The sequence below is a fragment of the Corvus hawaiiensis genome, chromosome 30 (assembly GCF_020740725.1).
Source record: "Corvus hawaiiensis isolate bCorHaw1 chromosome 30, bCorHaw1.pri.cur, whole genome shotgun sequence".
NCBI classification, from domain to species: Eukaryota; Metazoa; Chordata; class Aves; order Passeriformes; family Corvidae; genus Corvus; species Corvus hawaiiensis.
In genome coordinates, this window is record NC_063242.1 from 17939265 (window position 1) to 17959397 (window position 20133).

General features: G+C 41.1%; 1 long non-coding RNA gene across 1 annotated transcript; it reads right to left on the reverse strand.

Moving 5' to 3' along the window:
* Nucleotides 1–13618: 13618 nt before the first annotated feature.
* LOC125318442 lies at nucleotides 13619–19384 on the reverse strand. Its single transcript, XR_007200358.1, has 3 exons — nucleotides 19167–19384; nucleotides 16809–19078; nucleotides 13619–14330 (listed from the first exon to the last, which is right to left on the reverse strand). It is a non-coding gene; the product is annotated as an uncharacterized LOC125318442 (long non-coding RNA).
* Nucleotides 19385–20133: the final 749 nt, after the last annotated feature.

The following is a 20133-nucleotide window of genomic DNA, read 5'->3' on the forward strand; positions in this document are numbered from 1 at the left end:
CAGTGCTTCCTTGCCTCCTCCCCCCAGACTATCTCTCTGTTAATGGCCCATCATTGTCCTGCCGCATGACTCAGAGATAACTCCCTCAGGACTGTCTTTTGTTAATGAGCCTAATCAACACTTGGCCTCGTGACTCATTACCCCATTGTGAGATGCTCCACCCAGAGGGAGGAACCAAGCATTCCATCCTGGATATAATCTGAGATTCCAAACACCTCATACACTCTTTCCATTGGATTCCCGGAGGATAGAAGCTACACAGCCACCACTGGACCTTCTGAGGAAGAACAGACCCTTCTACAGGATCACTCTTCAACAGAACCACAGCCACCATTTTATCCGACTGCTACTGCCACCCTGACTAACAGGGTGTCAGGTTGTATCCTGACTGTCAGTTTGAACCAGTGTTTCTGCCTTTTTTTTTTTAATTTCCCTATTAAATTGTTATTCTGACTTGGTGCCTTCCATTGGTTTGTCTTCAAGCTAGTACAGGACTCCACAAGGAGACACCTTTATATGTTTCACATACCTTTCTGGGATAAAATTATCACATTCAAAAGAAAGCCATTGTCCAGAACATTATTTATTCAAACATCTCCTCTAATGTAAATAACTCTGGTTTTAATACAGCTCTTAACCCTTAGATCAGTTCTACCAGTTTTGTTCTGAGACAGGGATTGCTTCTGATGTACTATTTATTTCCACATAGCCTTTCTTTCATTCCTCTCATTCCTAACGCAGAATATTTTTATATTGTTATCACAGAGGTACAACAAAGTAAACCTTGTTTACTGCAAGATAAATACTGGAATAGGAGATTAAATTCTGTTTATGAAAGGGGAAAATATTTGTTCAGTACTGAGAAAATTCTGCTAAAACCTCCATGTCACAGATTTAGAAAAAAAATATTATCTTTTATTTTAGATGAAAGATGAGCTGCATGTGGTCTGGTGATGATATGCCCATACTTAATGTGGGTTCCTCATACTTATAAAAAATGCTACAATTATGCAATAAGTTTAATCTGAATGCATTATCACTAATCTTACAATATTCTTGTAAGTCATATATTTATTAATATATTACATCCGTTTCATCCAATAAAGTATTAAATACATCAAACTCAGTGACTTTCTTGGGAGCACATAGCTAAAAAACATTAGTAGTTCCAAAACAAATACCTGACTCCATTGATGTCAAAGGCAAAGATCCTGATTACTTAAGTGGGGTCAGATGATCACCTTTGGTAATCTGACTCCAATTTTTTGCAAGTGTTGAAAGTTTACCACTCAGGAATAATACTTCTCGTGCCTCCAAGTACTCAGTGCCACTAATCTATAAAGTAAATATCTGCCAGTGAGTTCTGTCATGAATTCAAGGGAGACTAGTGTTTAGCTTCTATGAAGAGTGATTTTAGTTGAAGAAATTCCTGTCTCAGCTCCCAAACTTGTAGTCATTAGGTGATGGTCTCCACCAGGGCCTGTAGAAATCATCAACGCTAAAATGGCAAAGAAAATATCTCCAAGAAAAAGAAAATGTACAGTCAATGACATGAAACACTAGTAAATTCATGTATTTGTTGCTAGTTTTAAGAGGATTAATAACCATGAACTAAACTAAAAAGAATTAAAACCACATTACTCATCCTCTGAGAACAAGGTAATCAAAGGAGACTTTGCAACTGAGTAAAAGCTGTCCTTCAAAAGAAATCTTTCCCCATCTTCCAGTGTTGATTAGTGAATAATACTGCTAGTCATTACACTCAATAGAGTTGGTGTTCTTCCTTGATTTTCATGAGGGAAGAAGAGGCAGTAAGGAGAGCTGAATCACAAGTTTTCCTCATGTTTTTTCTTAATGCACAGAACTTCTCTGGAAAACAGTGACAGGTAAAGTCAGCACAGTCACTGAAGTGCATTAGAAAGATGGCAAAAGTTCCCAAGCATTGATCCACAGACAAAAAGTACAAACTTGGTATTAGGATGTGAAGAAAAGTGTAATGCCCAATGATTCCTCTTGTTTTCAACATCTGCATTTAGTTTAAGTATTTAAACCTATAGTAAGTACTTTTTCAGGATCACTCCTCACCATTTCTATAGATTCCACAGGATGGGAGACAAACCACTCCAGAATGCATGATTCATGGTTATAAAACTCAGAGATGTCAACTGGGAAAAGTGTTGCAAAACAGTACATCCTGGAGGTATTTTGTGCTGTGCTACATTAGTCCAAAATGAGCCTGCAACAAAAGGGAAGCTGTGCTTGAAGAAGAAAACATTTCCTCTGCTCCAGTTAGGTATTATAAAACTGAAAGGTCACAGAGATATTAAAATCCATTTTTTTTAGCTCGTAAGAAATGGAGAAAAGGTGAGGGGGTGGTGGAGTTCTCCATTCAAATGGTTTTTTCAGAAGAAGCAAGGTGGATTGAAGTCAGGTACAGCTCTTTAATTCCACAGAGGTCTGTGAGCAAAGCACTTATATTTGCTTTAGCTCACAGCTGCTGCCTTACTTTTGCTGAGCACTGCATATGTGTAACTCCCAGTGAACTATTCCATGTCACTAATATACTTACATGGCCTGGAGTCCTGTTTAGAAAAGCAGCAAGTTTTAAATAAATGAATACAACAAATAGGAGTGCTGAATGTTTGCCTTCCTTGGGACTGGGCTGTTAATGGCACCTGCATAGTACTGGCTGTAGGAACTGTTTATTTCACAGTATCTTAAACTTTTAGATTGTTTTTCAGGCGAAATGTTAAGGCAGATTGAAAGGAAAACTTCTATGGATGACACCTTCACACTGCTTTCCCAACAGGACCAGCAGAAGCTGTACCTCTGATAGAAACTCCTAAACATTTTTCACACAAAGCATCTGAAAGTAAGTTATAAGGAAAACCCTGTCTGTGAATGAAGCAGTACTGCAGAGAAATCAATGAAATTCACACAGACATATTGCAAAGAAGATCTGTAGTGCACGTTTTAATAACTCAGCACTGGATTCTCTCTCTTTATTTCACATCCTCATCACTCGGTTTTGCTTTGGCAAAAGCTACAGCAGTATGAGACGCATCCATCCATCCTGTCCTGTCCTGTTCACCTCCAGAAAGCCGTAAGTGTCACAGATGCATCATACACAACAAAGTTATCAGAAATAAAGCAAGGAGGGGTTCATCTGTGAGAGAAAACCCAATTTTATTCCCACTTTAGCATCACCGAGGTGCTGGTGCAGAAGGTTGTGGCAGACTCCTGTGTGATTTTCTCATTTTCCTGGCTGTTAGATCTGTTACAGATTAGGCTGGGAGCAGCAAGACCAGAAGAGTCGAATTGGGAATATCTGCTGTTTGTTTGCTCTCTCATGGCCCAGTTTCTTAGACCTGTTGTAGGCACAGGAGTGCTGTGGGCACGGGGTACACTTGTCCCAGCAGACACTGGGGGTCTGGCCAGCTTAGGCAAGGCTTGACATCTTACATGTTTGAGAGGCATCTTCCAATGCCACGGACCATACAAGACAAAAAGGGACGGCCATCCCGAGGGGATCTGAGAGACAGCAGGAAGGGAGGATTTGTGCAGGAGTAGGAGTACACACAGGCTGGTTTTCATTTAGCCAGACTGAGAAATAGCAGCCTCAAGGACATAGCAACCCTGGTTTTTGCACACAACAGTCCTTAGATGCTGTCCCACAAACAGCTCTGCAGGCCGGCGGAATTCAGCGCACAGTGGGAGTACGTGGCCAGATGCTCCTTGATGGCAGACACTGGGCGGGGGAAGCGCAAACCCCTCGTGCCACCTTGTGGCTGCTGGATTACAGCTGGCACAGGGGGATGCCACCCCTCCTGCTCCAAGCCACGCTCTTACAACAAAAGCACTTTTGCCTCCTGCGAGCTTTGGGGACGTCAATCTCTCACTTTCGGGCGGGTGTGAGCCCTCACCCCGACTATCTCCTACAGGCGCATTAAGGGGCCTGAGTCATCCTGAGGTGCACTGGGAAGCAGCAAACAGTCTCCAAGGCGAGCAGGGGCAGGCATGAGTGCCGATCCCACAGGCTGTGCCTGCGAGCCCAATGGAAAATCGCCTCCCGGTTTGGGTACACGATGTTCTAAGTGCGCTCTGTGACTGGCCATGGTGAGAAAAACATTTTCTTGTTCTCTCCCAGTGCATTATGAAAACCCACTAAAAGGTGCTTTTCACGCCACAAAACCTTTTAAGAGGATTCTGTCAACACAAAAGCAACATTGATAGCAGTTGCCTTTAAAAGTACTTGAGTCTTCAAACTCTGAAATGTGCTTCTTAATTTTTTTTTTTTTTTTTTTTTTTTTTTCCCCAGACTTGGTCTACTACCAGGCTTCAGAGAAATGTTTTCTGTAATTGCATGAGTAAGAAAATGCATTGTGAGATTAATGCACATAACAGTTATTAAAACAATTTGTAAACGTATTGTCCACAAAATGGATATTAAAACACATGGATCTTTGCCTCAGTAATAAAATAAAATTGTTGTAGGGAATTTTGTCAGAGATATTGAGAGGACTATGAGACCCATTTGCATGTGGCGCACATGGCCCTGGTCATGTCACCAAGGGGTCACAGTTTTCTGCTGTATTTCTTTTCTCTTCTCCTTTACCCTTCATTCATATGTATTGCCACCCTGGCACTGGATGATAGGATGCACAAAGCCGATTTTTCTAACAGAGATTTTCCTCTGCTTCTGATGATATTAAGAAGTAAGTTGCCACGCAGAAAGCATTATGCCCACCTCACATACTTCAAGTACAATGCTGCCATTGCTGTCTCTTGGAAAACATATGGATGGGCCACCACTTTCACCCTTTCATCTCTCAGCAACTAGGGAAGCAATTTTTGATAAAATAGGATGGGCACTCAGAGTTCTGTCTCCTGCAACTTCTTTCTTAGCTTTCATTCTGATAATCTCGTTACTGTAAAACTTGTGTAAATGCTTCCTACAGAGCCATTTCAGCACCAGAATTTGCAAGTAAAAACAGTCAGTTAGTTTATAAATTATGTGTCTTCCATATTTGGGAAACAACGTATAGCTCTGGCCACTGCAGCAGGCAGTTAAGGAAGAAAAAACTAGAAAATCTTAGTGTTGGTACTGCTGAGAAGGAATCATGTGCCAGTCGCTTTTTGTGCTGAGAGGAACAAGTATTACAGTAAGGAAGAGTTCACTGTTTGGAATAGTACCAAACAGCAAATTATTTTTTATTTTAAAAGGTTTTTATTTGTTCATTCAATAGGAAGCATCAAAGATGCTAGCAGCTAAAAATTAATCAGTCTGCACCAAAATATCCTGCTTCCAGAAATAATCATGCAAGTGATAAAACCACTGGTCATCTGTTGCTTTGCAAAACTTTTTCAATTTCTAAGATGGCAATCCACAGCTTGCATCAATGCCTTATCCAGCAGAGATTAGCCAACCTGGTTGGACAGCTAGTAAAAATGAAATTTCAGATATTCAGGATCGATGCATTCCCTGAAGACTGTGGAGCTCAGGTTGACTGCCAACCCTGACACCTGCCAGTAAGAGTTACATTGCAGTGCTATGCAGTAACAGATCCCAAAAGGGCTTCAATATTTTGACCATGTATCAGGAACTCAGAGGCAGTCACTGGAGAATATCCTTCGGTAAGGATAGTTTTATGGTTATAAAAAATGCAAAACGCATAATACAAAATTCAGCTGTGGTGTTTTCTTGTTTGGTTTTTTCCTTTTCTTTTCTTTTTTTTTTTTTTTCAGGATTAAAACAACATTTCCAAAGAATAAGCAAAACTGACCTCACCTACGTACAAAGACTGAAATGTGCTAAACTTTGAAGACTATAAAAGATATATAGGGAACATTCTGCATCTGAGGAACAGTAATTCTGGATCCTGCAGAAAGGTCTACAAGATGGAGGTGACTAATCTGGCCTCTTTAATGACTAGAAAAAGAAACAAATTGGAAAATAACCACCTTCCAGGCCTCACTTCATGCAATGACCTGGAAAAGAAACCCTATTGGCACCAGCAATCAAGTTTTCCTGTATTATCTTCCCAGGGGGTTGATTACACTGTCCTAAATATTGGGTGAGTGCCTGAGGTCCAGAATTCTTTACACTGTAGTTATTCCTCAAGAATCCAAACACAATTAGAAAAGCAGCAACATACAGTGGTAGTCAGTATACAGCATTAGAATAACAACAGTTCAGAATTGCCAATCAGGAGGGGTACCAAAACAAGGATATAGCACACCAGCTGTGGACTTTATGATTTTCAAGCCACTTTTTACAACAGGAGCAGAAAAGTAGCTCAGAAAACAGGAAAGCATGGCAGTATCACATCTGTTTTTCCCAAACTGACAATTTTTGTAGTTAAATGAAAAATAAAGAAATTCATAGAATTGTAGACTCATTGAAGTTGGAAAAGACCTCTAAGTTTGAGTCCAGCTCTTAACCCAGCACCTTCAAGTCCACCACTAAACCACATCCCCAAGTGCAACATCCACACCCCTTTTGAACACCTCAAGGGTGGTGGCTCCACCACTTCCCTGGGCAGCCTTTTCCAATGTCTAGTTGTCTTTTCAGTGAAGAATTTTTCCCTGATATCTGTTCTAAACCTCCCTTGGAACAACTTGAGGGCATTTTCTCTCATCCTGGTGCTTGTTACTTGGGAGAAGAGATCAATCCCCACCTTGCTACAGCCTCTACAGTCAGGTGGTTGTAGAGAGCAGTGAGGTCTCCCCTGAGCTTCCTTTTCTCCAGACTGAACAGCCTGAGCTCCCTCAGCCGCTCCCCATATGAGTCACTCTCAAGATTCTTCCCCAGCTCCATTGCCCTTCTCTGGACATGCTCCAGCACCTCAATGTCCTTCTTGCAGTGAGGGGCCCAGAAGAGAACACCGGATTCCAGGTGTGGCCTCACCAGTACCGAGTACAGGGGGACAATCCCTGCCCTGGTCCTGCTGGCCACACTGTTGCTGATACAGGCCAGGGTGCCATTGCTCTTCTTGGCCACCTGTGCACACACCGACTCTTGTTCAGCCAGAGCTCCTTTTCCAGGGAGCAGCTTCCCAGCCACTCTGTCCCCAGCCTGTGGGGGGGCTGTTGCAACCCAAGTGCAGGACCTGGCACTTCGCCTTGTTAAATCTCATACAATTGGCTTCAGGTACCATTCTCCAGAACCCAATCTCTTCTAATCTATTTTTAAGAAGAAGTTATAGTTTTATCTTGCATGCATGATTTGTTCAAAGGATACTTGAAAAGTAAACTTTTGAAGCCAGCAAAAGCCTTTAAGCATTCTAAATAAGCGATGGATTTGTTGCACTCACATTTCTAACTTACGTTAAACCAAACAAAGAGCAGAAAATGTTTTTCAATATTAGCTTATTACACTGACAGAGAGTTCCTCAATGTTCCTCTCATATTTTTGTTCCCGCTATGGTCAAATCTCAGTGTGCTGGCTAGTACAGGCAGTGCACTCTGTCAGGCACTACTTCACCTGTTGGAAATGGTTCTTACCCAAAGGCTTCACAATCTGAAAAGAGAGGACAGGCATGAATAAGAAACTGTAAGCACAAGAGAGACTTCTTCCCTGTGATTATACAGGGAAAGTGGTCCCAAAGTGGGAGATAAACTCTACATCTGCTGCTCTCTTTCAACATACTACTTAGAAGTACACAACTGGAGTTTTTCTCTTCCTTTTTCTTATGGTTTGGGCATTATAAGGCTTGGTCTCACTGGCAAATTTCAGCTAAAGATCATAGGAAATGTATTCTGTTAAATGTAACTCTCTGGCCAAATTTGTGCTTGCTACCTAATCCTCGATACTACTGTGCTGATAACTGCTTCTTTTGTGGTGCTCACACTTGAAACAGAGGTCAAATTGTATGGACAATTTTTTGCCTTCAATGTGATAATCAAGCATGCCTGCTGCCTGGACTCCTGCGGGGAATTCTCATCCAGCACTATAATTTCCAATCCCTTAGCCTATCAAGTACTGTTGATGTTTCATTTCAGGCAGAAGACCATGAAGTGTTTTTTTGCTCTCAGAGGCCTTAAGGAGGAAACAATTTTAAGCAATGTAAGAAAAAATACAACAATTGCATGCACCCTTATTGTATCACCCATATGCCGCAGCGGAGGTCAGCTGGTATTAAAGATGACATGTTCTTATTCTTATTTGCTTTATATGCTTTATATGTTAATTGCACACATTTCCTTACTCTAAGGTCTGGAAAAAGTACCCTTCTGTAGCAAATTCATCTCAATCACATAACTTGAGTTGGAAATTTTTCTCAAGAAACTTTGCTTAAAATGCTTTAAAGGTGGAAGAAGTGCATACTTACACATTTTATTGGATTCATGTTATTATAAGAATAAACCTGAAGTGAACATTTCTTCTGCTGAACTGGAGTCTGAGCTGAGACGCTTTTTAGAAGCACAGGTTTTACTTCACTTCTACTGAAAGCTTCAGCACTGAGGTGATGAAATGACCCTGAATGCCACATGGAGAGAACACCATTCAGTAAGCAGTGATCTAGTTGAAAAGATCAAGAAAGTAATTTGTGGCCTTTTACATCTTTAATGCAGCATAGAGGGTTTAGTCATTTTGGACAGAGATAGATTAGATGTGTCTGAGTGAGTAACCTGAGGGCAATTCATTAATTAGGAAGAACATGCAGCTGCATATGGGCAAAATTAGGAAGGAAACATATTTGCAGATGCATGAATGGAAGCATGAACAATTCCTTCCCAGTTTTCTTGTCTGAACTGTCATAAAAGCTTGATTTGATTCTGAAAATTGATCATTTATTTTTGGAGATTTTAGAGGTGCCTGGGTAAGTACAGGTGGATGAAGTCCATACAACTTAAATCCTATTTCAAATTGCTTTGATCCTGCTCCTCATGGTTCGTTTCAGATCTGCAGTGTCTGGTGTTTTGGGTAAGTCAAACACTGTGTTTAATTGACATATAAAACCAGATGTGGGAGCTGAGTGGCTGAATGGTGATAAGCAAAATAAAAGATCAGACACAGAAGTGAAAGAGAGGTCATTAAATGAAACAACTTTTATGAAACTGTAAATATCTGTTGCAGTCTTTCAAATTGCAAATTTCTGATCTATAAGAATGCCTACCAAAATCCTATTTAACCAATATTGCCAAAATAATGGATACCATTATACTTGTCACCATTTTCCTGTTCTCCTGGGAAAATTATTGTTTAGAGATTACAGACTAAGGCAGTTTGAAATCAGATGTCCTTAAACATGATGGAAGAGGAGGAAGAATTGACAGTGCAGTACTTTTTCATTTAAAAGAACATTTTCCTCTGTACATTGTACTTCAAAGATCAGACATATCGCTTTAATCTGCATTTAATTTCATTACTGACAGAAGATACTGAGAGAAGAGAAAAACAGCTAAGCAAGCAGAATTGTAAAATTCTCTGTTGAACACAAGAAATGAGCATTCAATATTTTCCTCTACCCACTTCATAAATGAAAAGGTCCCAGTTCGCACATTCACACCACTTAGAATCTGCTTTGAGGTCCTAAGATAATAATAAAAAAAATTTAATATGCAGAATTTTCTATTCATATTTTATTACTTGAAATTTTAGCCAAAGTGTATGAATTAAAAAGAATTCAGCAAAGTCCTCAGACATCAAGTGCAGCAACTGAAGTAGGCAAAGAAAGGAATGTAGCTTGGTACTGTTGGACTATAGTTTCCTAAAGTGATCATGAGTATCTCTTGTTGAGATACCTCTTCAACGCCCCACCAGCTCAATTCAGTTCCCATTCCTCCCCAGCCAAAAACGCTTGCCATGAAGATGGATGATGAAATTTAGAAATTTAGCAAATAGTGGGATTGATGAGAAAAGGAGTAACAGCTGAAGGTTGGGTGTTTTAAAGGTCAGGCTCAGATGTGCTGACTGGGTAGGAGTTTACATAATAGACTCATCTGCCATGTCTGGTGAAAGGTTAGTGCTACTAACTTCTGTGTCAGAAATCAGTCAGATGTAATATAGGCTCAGACTGTCGGAGCTTTAGGTAATTCCCATGTATGGCAACAGATTTTTTTAATGGAACCCAGGACTTACTTTGACTATGTTTAATAACACTGCAAGTCAACTTTCTTTCAGGACTATACATTGTATTTTAGGAGCCTGATGTCAAAGAAAAGGTGCATGTGAATAGACTTTCATGACTGCCCATCTCTCACTTGGAGATCAGAAGAAGTTCCAGATGTTCACACACTTTGAAGTGGGTGCTGGGTTTATTTGAATATCTGGACTAAAGTACTGCAAAGGTGAGTGTTTAAGGGCTTGACAATCATTATCCCTTTTCAGGTGAGTGCTGAGTCCCTTTGACAATGTCTCTTAGTAAGTAGTTGAAAACAGGTATGTTTGAAACAGTATCCCAGAAAAGATAAATAATAACACATTATTAGAGAAATAATTTGACATGGCCATGCACTAAAAGCATCTGTGACTCTCTTAAGCATCTGAACTCTCAGGGGTTAGTATTCCTATTGTTTTTACTGTTTTATCTTAATTGCATCATAAAAGCCTAAAAAACATCACAGTGGTGTCAGTTAATATTGAAATGGAAGACACATATTAAAAAAAGATATAAAGGATCACAAAACAGAAATGCCTAAGATGAAATTAGACACTATTAACAAGTGACTATTGTATGTGTCTGATGAGAAAGGGCACAAGAGAATGAATTATTTAAGTTGTGCACATACTTAGAGGAAAACAGGTGCTTACAAACTTTAGGACAGAAAACCAAGTATAAAATCCGTCAGCTACCACAGTTACTTTGGTACAGTTTGGATGGACTTCAAGTTAGCAGTTTTGAATGTGTCAGAGTGATAAATAAAATCCTTGGCAGAATGTAAAACTGTGATAGCTTAAAAGAGGAATTCCTTGAGGAAAAATGTGAGAGGTAGAACAGATGTTCCACTTCCCAGATAAAATGTCTTCAGCAAATCCATGTATCCACTGTAGTTTAATTGAAGAGTCTACCATCCTACATTTTCACAAGGTGGAGACACTTGTTTACTGATGGAAGGGAATGGTTACTTCTTCTTTTTCAATAAATATTTCATTATATAACTACAAAGAGAGACAAATGAAACCTCCAAACACCAGCTAATAGGTCCAAATCTTAATGGTTCTTTACAAGGCAAAGGACACATGACAGTTCTTTCCCACATTTTCGTAAAATGATTAAGCACCACCATTCCGAGAAAAAAAAAAAAAAAGATATTCTGGTAAATTACTTTTGTGACATCAGGAAAAAATAGACTTCTTTGCAGACATATAATAGTCTCTAATGGCAAGATATTTATTTACAAGTAAATATAAGCAGTCCGTTTGGGGTTTAGTCAATTCATTCTTCATTTCAACTAAAAAAGCCAGACACAAGAGAAAAAAATTGTCATTGTCAGATGACAGTATACCATGTCTCACCTTGATTTGTGACTTTGGAAATTTAAGAACCAGGTTTTGAGAGAGGCTCTGCTTTTACCCAGGGGGCTGCATGTCTGTAGTCACGAGTGAATTTCTTCAACCCACACTTGATTTGGGAACGAAGGACTGTGACTCACACCACACCAGTGGGCAGGAGGAATCGTGGCTCCGCGCTTTGCAGTTCCAATCCATGTTTTTTTACTTCTTTGTTTCACACCAGAGGGGAAAACTCATTTGTTTAGTTTCACTTATTCAATCTCATTCAGCTAAATATTGAACCAAATAAGTTTTGAGTTGACTGACCCTCATTTTGGCCAAGAAACAGGTAAGGCTCTAAGTTTGGTTTGAAGATATTCAGGAACATAAACTTGTCTCTTTGTCAAAGCTTGCCGCAAAGATTCTAGCAAAACCTTGAAGGAAATCTGACACAACCTAAAACTTATCCAGGCAATAAAGAGAAATATGATGGAATTCATTCCTTACTATCTGAAGAACTCCTCGTTTGACATTAATTTCAGCAGTTCTTCATGCAGAGACATGGAGAGGTGACAACATCTGGGTAGCACACAGAAAACTTAGAGAAGAAGGCAAGTGTCAAGTCTTCAGGTGTGCACAGAACTTATGCTGTTGAGCCCTTGCAATTGCTGCTCTGGCACTTTGCATGCTGCTGGGACATGACCCATTTCAGACAAAATATGCTAATAAAGATATTTTATCAGCATGACACTTTTCAGCTTTACATATCTAGTGACACTTAGAAAAAATTTTTGAACAAGTGATGCTTGTGTTTTTCAAAGTTGGATTGATTCATTGATAACTGTGCACCGTGAGGGACCAAGTATCTACTCTATGGAAATCAACTCTATCTTGCAAAACACAGATAAAAAGAGTGCACCAGTCATGGCATTCATGCCAAGGGATCGTATTGAACTGGTTAGTCTCAAAAGAATTATCATCAGCACCTCATATCCACCAGATTTTAGTGCCATAAGTGCAACTAATTGAGAAGGAGGCAGAGGAGGGAAAGCATGAAATGAAAATTCAAGTAGTGTCATAGCCCTGAGGCACTGCCAGCCCTACCTGTCCCTGTCCACCCCCTCCAGAACTCCCAGTACCCTGCCTACAGCCCAGAACTTCATGTCAACCTGCCAGGGCCATCAGCCCCCTGCCCCAACACCACAGCAGTGCCAGTCTCCAGCACCCAGGTTCCCTGCCTCCACCTGCAGGTCCACATCTTGGCCTGTCCCCAGCCCCAGGGAGGAGCCCAATGCTCCCAGCTGTGGTGTGGGATGAGCCCCAGCTGCCAGAACCTGCCCTGACAGACCCAGCAGGGAGCTCCCATGGTCCCCAGGGACCGGCAGTGCCCTGATGGGATGAGAGATAAATTGTACAGCTCCAGTCAGATGAGCTGGATTTTCCAACATGCAAAAATCCCACTGGATTTTCCAACAGTTTTCCTTGAGGAAAGCTGCAATACAACTCTAGATATATGCTTTTGAGGCATCCCTGTGCTGCCACTTCAACAGCATGCCCCAGCAGCAGCTCAACATCTGCTGCAGCTGGAGCCCCTCCAAGCCCAGTCCTGCTTCTTCCACCCTTTTCAGACCCCCTTGAACAAGTTCATTTTGAGCTTTTCCTGGATTTTTTTGCAAATACTCTTTAACAATCGTTTTGATTAAAACACACAGGGATCTTGAGGCCACATCAGGAATGAGAAGCAGCGATGGAGTTCAGGGAGTTTTCTCTGGTCCCCACAGGTGCTTCTGCAAGGGCTGAAGTGTGTCCTGGCTGGAAAAACTTTCATGGTGCTGGTGGCACCGTGGTAGTGTCAGTGTGTTGATGTGAAGTGACTGCAGAGCCATATTTCTGGCTTTATTGAGAAGGGTGGAACACCTCTCCTATGAGGAAAGTCTGAGAGAATTGGAATCATTCCACTCGGAGAAGAGAAGGCTCTGGAGAGACCTTTTTGTGGCCTTTCAGTAGGGACTACAAGAGAGATGGAGAGGGACTTGTTACAAGGTCATGTGGTGATAAAACAAGGGGGAATGGCTTTAAACTGAAAGAGAGTATGTTTAGATTTTGATATTAGGAAAAAATTGTTTATTGTGAGGGTGGTGAGGCACTGGAATGAGTTGACAGAGAAATTGTGGATGCTCCATCCCTGGAAGTGTTCAAGGCCAGTCTGGATGGGGCTCTGAGCGATCTGGTCTGTTGGAAGATAACCCTGGCCATGGCCAGAATTTGGAACTAGATGATTTTTAAGGTCCCTTCCAAACCAAACCATTCTAGGATTTGCAAGAGTAGTGTGGGACAAGCTATGAACTACTGTTTGGTGAAACAAGAGTGCTGTTGACCAGCTAGAAGTAGGACAAAAAGAAATAATTTTGGTTTTCAGCAAATGTTAACAATGTTAGATATGTGGTGAATTTTCTCATTGTAAAGCCAATCAGCCTCAGGACCGAGGGGTAGAGAAATTCTGAGAGACCCCCTTCATTCAAGGCATTTACAAATTATTTGACAAACATCTTTGCCAGTGGCCTAGATACACTTGATGCCTTTCACCAAAGAATTAGATTAGAAGATTTATTTAAATCCTTAACACATTAGATTTCTATGATTCCTATTTCTACTACTGCTAGGAGCAAGGTATTTTTGCTCTGTAGAGTTATGAACAGTATCTTATCCATATTTCTTACATAGCATCTAACCACCTGTGTCTTCTGCAGTATGAGCCTCTGGTAGTTCAAAGAAATGGAAAACAAAGGAACAAAACTATGTTTTGCTCCTGCCACTGCTAAAAGAAAGATTGTCTTCGATACCTTGCATTCAAATAAAATTGTGGAAAGGAGGAGGTTTTGCCAGTGGTTACCTGCAGGAAAATAAAAACAAAATAAAATTCAGAATGAGAATTTGACTTATTCTTCCATTTAAAAAGAAATAATAAAAGGAAGAAGGAATTATCTCTTCTGAAAGTGCTAATCCCAGAGGCATTGTAATAGCTGAAAAATATCTTTTTCACATTCTCTATGCAAATAATCTTTATCCACTTTTAGATAATGACATTTGGGTAGAGAAGAATAGATTTCCTTTGGGAATGCTTTTATGTCATGTGGCATTCAGTTCCTGAAAACAGCAATTGATCTGTGGGGGTCAAATATACTTAAGATATGATTAATGTTACCAGAAATTAGTCCCTCAACAGCCTCTTTTTCAGGCACAATACCAATAATCAGCTGGCTTCTTTTCCATGCACACATAACACATACCATATTGCTGTTACTTTGCAGAGTTTGTATTTAGCATTTATCCCATTTTTGGATTCACTGTTTTGTTGGTATTATTAGACATAAGCCCATAAAACTAATTTTCACCAATATTAGTACAATCTACATGGCCCAAGGCCTACAGTTGTAGCAGTATTTTTGCTATATTAGCCATGGGTCCCTTGTGAGAAAACTACGGTGCAGAAATTTACTGTGCTCATGTGACAGCTGTTCACCACGTGTTTGGAAGGAACTATCAGGTGTGTTTCCAATTAAAGTGTTCAAGGAATCATCAACAGAAAGTGGCAGCTGACAAAATCTAGGCTTTCCCCTACTCTAAGCCAAAGTTCTGGTGAGAGGAATTTGTTGCAGAAACAATAGCAGACATGAGTAGCAGTTTGCTGAGATGTAAGTTTGATACCCTGCTCTGATTTTCTAGGAGCACTCCGGCGTTTGCTTGTACAGACACAGGAGGAAATGCACAAGACCTTATAGATGCTATAACTTTCTGTGGGTTTTTTGTTTTATCTTTTATGAAAACTGCTCTGCTTAGAATACTTGGTTGAGGAAGCATAGAGCCCCACATTTGAGGTGGCTTTTTGCAATGCAGGACACTCGAATGGAAGTGTCTGCAGGACCTAGGAATTGTAGTGAGCAGAGTCGGAGGTGTAAAAGCATAAAAACTGTTGTATTGTCTCAGACCAGTGGTCCATCAAAACTGCTTGCCTACCTCCAACAGCAGCTGCTAATAGATGCTTAGGAAAGACCACAAGAACAGCACATGCCTATATTGACACTTTTTCCCCAAGCACTTACAGCTTCTGGATGTTTGTGGCTTAAGGAATTACTGAGATATTAAGTGTATCCTCAGTCTGATGTTCTGTCCTTGTTTGACTTTTCCCTATGAATGTGTCTAATTGCATTTTGAACAGTTTTATACCTTTGACTTGCATCAGCTGTGTGAAACGAGTTTCACACTTTAATTAGGAGTTGTGCCTAATCAAGTCTCTATTCTGGATTGGACTTCAAGGTTTCTGTCCTCTCCCTCCCCTCCTGCCACACCAAAATCTTGTGGGACTAGAATTTCAAAATTCAACACTTAATAAATGAGAACTTCTGCCCATGTCATCCTTTTGCTGTGACACTGGTATACAGGGCAATTCAAAATTGCACTCTTTGGATGACAGCCATATGCTTCATCTACATACTAACATTACTGGCTTGTCCCTTAAACATAACCAGAGTCCATGGTGGAGTTTGGAGGATGAGTACTGCAAAAGCTGGGTACTGCAAAAGGGTACCTGCTCAGTGCTTATTGACAAGCAGGTTTAACTTAAACTACAGCTTTGCAAGTGAGGCAGATGTGAAATACCAGAGTGTGGTATGTCCAAGCATTCCACACTGATGGTGGTTACACTTACCTTATCACGCAAGACAAAGAGATAAGCTAATTGTTTGATCAGGCTTAGCATTCTCAGATAGTACTTTGTCAGTAATACCTGTTTATAAGCAAAATTCATTCAATATTGTATCTTATAATGTTAGTTCTGAACTAGCCAGCTATACAAATGGCAAAGTACTGCATCTCAATTATTACATCAGAGCAGTACATGGTGCCTGCTCTATGCTGACAAGTCTGCCACCCTGGAGCACATACAGGCATCTCTGAGACACAGGAATTCCCTGCTTGCAATTTGTGAAGAGTCCTTGGAAAGCCCAGAGTTGATCTGGATCTACCCACTGTAGTGTAGGTAAGGATGAGGGTTGAATAACATTTTTCAGATGTATTAGGCCAGCCATTTCAATGTCAGTGCTGGCTAGAAAAAAGATCATGGCCAAGAGGCACAAGGAACAAAACTAATGAAAAGCCCTCAGGCCATATCCTGTCCTCTCCTGGAGACCCTAGCACAAGGAACAGTTCAGAGGAGACAGATTTTGGGTTGTACAGGTGTTTCTCTTATGTCAGCCATTCCCAGCTATTTCAGCAGCCAAGAAAGGCAAATGCAGTAGAGATTAAAAATTACTGAAGAGCCCAGTACAGGTTAGGATCTGTGTGGCTGGGGAGCAGCCTTGCTGAAAAGTACCTGAGGGTCCTGGTACACAACAGAAGCTGAACATGAGTCAGCAGAGCACAGCTGCAGCAACAAAGTCAAACTGGATCCTGGGCTGCAGCCACAGGAGCATTACTGGCAGGCTGGAGATGTGATCATTCCACTCAGGGTTGGTGAGGTTGCATCTGGAATGTTGTGTCCAATTCTGGTTACTACAATTCAAGAAAGACAGAAACAGACTGGAGAGGGTTCAAATGAAGGCTGCAAAGATGGTCAAAGGGCTGGAGAACCTCCCCCATGAGGAAAGACTGAAGGAGGTAGATCTTCCATCCATGGAGAAGAGAAGGCTTACTGGGACCTCATCACACTATTCCAGTGCTTAGAGGGCAGATACAAGGAGGGCAGAGGCTCCTTCTTCACAAGGAGACACACAGAAAAGACAAGAGGCAATGGGTACAAGTTGTACTAGGAGACATTTCACCTTGATATAAGAAAGAAATTTTTCACAGTGAGAATATTAACTCAGTGGAACAACCTTACCAGGAAAATGGTCCCCATCACATAAGGTTTTCAATTTGAGACTGGTCAGGTTGCTACATGATTTCTTCGAGGCTCTCTTTCCCAAAAAGTTGGGAAAGATGAAAAGTTGGGCCAGATGAACTTTCGAGGTCCCCTCCAACCTGGGCTGTTCCATGGTTCTGTGATTCTATGATATAAGTTAGGGCAGGTGTACACTGCACATAGGGCCACAACAAGCTCCAAGGAGATTAGAAGGACCAGACTGTGTTTGTGCCATTTCCCCAGTCTTCCTCCAAGAGGACATCTTGCCCGAGATGCACGGGCCCCCACAATGGGGCTGGCATTTGGTAGCAGAAGTGCTGCTCTATTTTGAGGCAGCGTGTGCAGGGCTGTTACAACTGGGCCAAGCATTAATTGTACAGAATTTTCAAGGAAGGGGACAAAATTTACCTCTGAAAGACAAGTGAACTGGTTAATTGAGCTTGTTAGGAAAACAGTGTTAGAACAGAGAATTCACATTCTTTATCATTGACACATTTGCAAACTAGCATAATTTTCTCAGTAATTTCATTCAACAAAGGGGAAAGAAAAGGGAGAGGAGTTGTGAAAATTTTGTAAAATGTTCTTTTGTCACTTGTAGAAACATTCTGAAGTGCTTTTTGCTTTTTCTTTTATTTTTCTCCCCCAAAATGACTGTTCATTTAATTTTATATTTTATTATAAAATATTGAATTTTCACATCACAAAATGAAGTATGCAGGTTGACTTGACACTAATCCTTTATGAAATACTCTTCTGCATAGAACTTGTGGAGTTACTGGTGCCATAGCTAATGAGGATGAGTGGGCAGTCTTTTGCCAGATAGAATTTCCATCTTCTGCAAGTCTCTACTAATAAACTGTGACTCCATGGGGTCTGAAAGATCATGTTCTTTTTCACTGCACACTTGCAAGTATCATTTCCTCACCATGGATAATAGCAGCTTGGGGACAAATGATTGCTATACGGTCTCAATACCAGATTGCTTGGCTTGACATAAGTTCTACTGAATGATTTCTGAGTCAGTTTTTGTTATGCATCTTCTAGGAGTTACCTTTTGCTGCTGCTCATTACTCATTATTGCTCTGCTCTCTCACAAGGTTTTTAATAGCACAGCATGGTATGGTGGTAAGTTTAGAACTGCCCCCATCCTTTTATTACTGGTAGTTATCATGTCTTCCATCACCCTTTCACAATCCACAAATTTTTCTCCTTCATCTTCTCTATCTTGTGTCATAGCTGAGGCTCTCTTTGAGGCATGTACTGTCATTTTCCAAATGTAGGGGCATGGCACCAACCACAGTAAAAGTCCAGGCCAGCTGAGAAATGCTGTTACATAATTGCCCAATAATTGTAATTATCATCAGAGACAGATGCCTGTTACTAATCATAAAAACATTTTGCCTTCTCTTTCTGCTTCCCTGTTGTGTTCTTATTTTCCTTCTTGCTTTTCTTTACACTTTTTTTAATCCACTTTTTTTTCTCTGAACAGACACCTTCAAATAACAGGCTACCTCAACGGAACTCTCCCTCTGCATTGATCTGGTAAGAATGCTGAGAGCATCCAAATTCCACAGACTGTCATACGTGAGGTTTAGGTGACTGAATGATGTCCATTTCCATGGTGTCACAGAAATATTACTTTGCTGAAGTTAAATACAAATGCACTCTTGTTTGTTGTGCTTTTCCTCATTTCCCATGCTCTGCAGCAAACTGCATTAGCGTTCCTTCCAGGAGAGAGGTGGCTGCAAGCAAGGAGACACGCTGCTAGCAAGGCCTCAGCTAAGAAACCTCTGCCTCAGCAAGCTGCAGCAGATTTCATAGGTCACTCACCTACAAGGCTGACAGTGTCCCATATGTCACCTCCACAGCCTCAAATCTTCGTTCTGTCCTAGCTCAGCCAGCCTGCCCTAGTTCAAAAGGCCCCTTCAGACAGATGGACGACTCCAACTTCCCTTTTTCCCTATCAGGGAAACGAAAACGAAACGCTTGGGACGCAGCGGAAGTCTATCACTACTCAGCCCTCACAGACTTCACTCTGCATGCTCCGTGATTTTACTTCATGACCACAAGATGTCTCCTGCAATCCATGGAAATAGTGAAAGGCTGGCAGACAGACTGGGGAGGCGGACACATAGGAAAAAAAGGGAGCAGCCTCCAGGAAACGCTTGAGGGGAGCTCGCCGTTGCGTGTCCCATCCCCAAGAGAAGAGCATCCCAGAGAGAAATGATCCGCTTTGAAAAGAGAAGGAAAATCTGATTAAACTTCTCCTTGAAGCAACAGACTAACCGAAACAACCTGTAAACATTCACAGTTTATAAGCACCCTGCGTGCAAGGAGAAACCAAAAGACTGACAAAGTGCTGAGAAACGTCTGTGAAATACAACAATGTGCACAGAAACAAGAGCTTCCTTGAACTGCAATATTTCCAGGACAGAAGCTTCAAGAACCATCGTGAATTGGTTTGGGCAAACATAGCAAGTCTGAGGCTTTACTCTTCGCTGACTTATTGTTTGGGCTTGTCCAATGTTGGTTATTGCTCCAGAGTGGAGCAGCGCTGTGCGCAGCCTGCAGTCATCGATTCCCTTCATTTCCGGGCAGGCCCGCAGCATGTAACAGAGTTTTGGTTAGTGTCTTTCTTCATCCATCCTCTAATGTCACACTAAAGAGCAGACTTGCCCTTGGACTGCTCTGCTTCTAGTGTAGGATCTCCTTTTAGGAATGTAATTGCCTGTAACATGTAATGTAACTGGATTTTCCACTTGGAAGTTAGAGCTAGTCAGAATGCTTGAGAATATAA